The sequence below is a fragment of the Octopus bimaculoides genome, chromosome 7 (genome assembly GCF_001194135.2).
Source record: "Octopus bimaculoides isolate UCB-OBI-ISO-001 chromosome 7, ASM119413v2, whole genome shotgun sequence".
NCBI lineage: Eukaryota > Metazoa > Mollusca > Cephalopoda > Octopoda > Octopodidae > Octopus > Octopus bimaculoides.
Genome location: NC_068987.1, coordinates 12,475,561 through 12,476,982, shown reverse-complemented (window position 1 = coordinate 12,476,982; position 1,422 = coordinate 12,475,561). Strand labels below are relative to the sequence as shown.

Here is a 1,422-nt window from a genome sequence, read left to right as displayed (position 1 = left end):
CAGGTCACTGCCTGGAATCGAACTTGGAATCTTGGGGTTAGTAGCCCGCACTCTTAACCACTATGCTATATGCCCATGGGCGTTGTGGTTAAGAGCCGCGGGCTACTAACCCCAAGATTCCGAGTTCGATTCCAGGCAGTGACCTGAATAATAATGATAATAATAATAAAAATAATAATAATAACAACATCGAAAAATACCTTAGGAATGAGAACCCAGGTTCGAAAGAATGCACCAGATTTCTAGATTTCTGTAACTGGTTTGGCATGGTTTTTACAGCTGTATGTCCTTCCTAAAACCTACCATTCTACAGAGTGAAGTGAGCATTTTTATAAGGTGCCAAAAATAAAGGATAAACTGCCGAAATGGCTGTAGCTAACCTTAGAACTGGTTTAAACCTTTAGCATTCAGTTTATTCTGTCAAATGTGATGCTTATTTATTCACATTGTTTTGAATTAATCATTATTATCTCAAGGCTTCAAGATTTTAATGATGTAATTGCTTATTTTTAAAATGACTCTCGGAGTGGTTGGCATTAGGAAGGGCATCTGGCTGTAGAAGCATTACTAGATCAGATTGGAGCCTGGTGCAGCCTCCTGGCTCTCCAGACCTCAGTCAAACCATCCAACTCATGCCAGCATGGTTAACGGATGTTAAACGAAGACAATGATGATGAAAGGGTGCAGCATCACACCGATAACCAGCTGGCAGATGATCTGCCCGGGGTTAAACAAGTAGTGACGTGGAACAGTCACTTTGATGTGGTGATTGACTTGACATTTATCTGTTTCGATGTTTATCTTAGAGAAAATTATTATCAACTATAAATATCCCAACAATTTTGTCTCTCAAAATAAATATATTCAATTTCTAAGAGTAACTTATTTTTTTCTGAAATAGGAAATTAAATAAGTGTAAGTTAAATAGTTTTCCCGTCTGATACAATCAAATGTCTTCTGTGAAAATAATTGGTTTGAATTGGAATTGGTGTTTTATCATTTACCCAAATACAAAGTTATTTTAAATTGTTCACATCTGGAGAAAATTTCCATTTTTTCTCGTGTGCCTACCCTCTTTAAATATTCTTTTATCTTTTATCTGTCTCAGTCACTGGATGGCGACCATGCTGGGGCACCAGCTTACAGTTTTAGTTGAATAAATTGACCCAAGTAGTTATTTAACAGTCTGGTAGTTATTCTCTAGATCTCTTTTGCCAATTTGCTAAGTTGTGGGGATGTAAACAAACCAACACCAGTTGCCAAGTAGTCGTGATGGTGGTGGTGGTGGTGGAACAAGACAAATACACACACATACACATGCTTACACACTTATATATATATACACACACATATATATGTATATATATATATATATATATTCTCTTTTGTCTTTTACTTGTTTCAGTCATTTGACAGTGACCA

At 36.6% G+C, this 1,422-nt stretch overlaps 1 protein-coding gene across 5 annotated transcripts in view; it reads right to left on the bottom strand.

Annotated features, from left to right (window-relative positions):
• Nucleotides 1-1,422, bottom strand: part of LOC106869747 (soluble guanylate cyclase 88E) — a 142,281-nt gene that overhangs the window by 603 nt on the left and 140,256 nt on the right. The gene's annotated exons all lie outside the window — the stretch shown is intronic.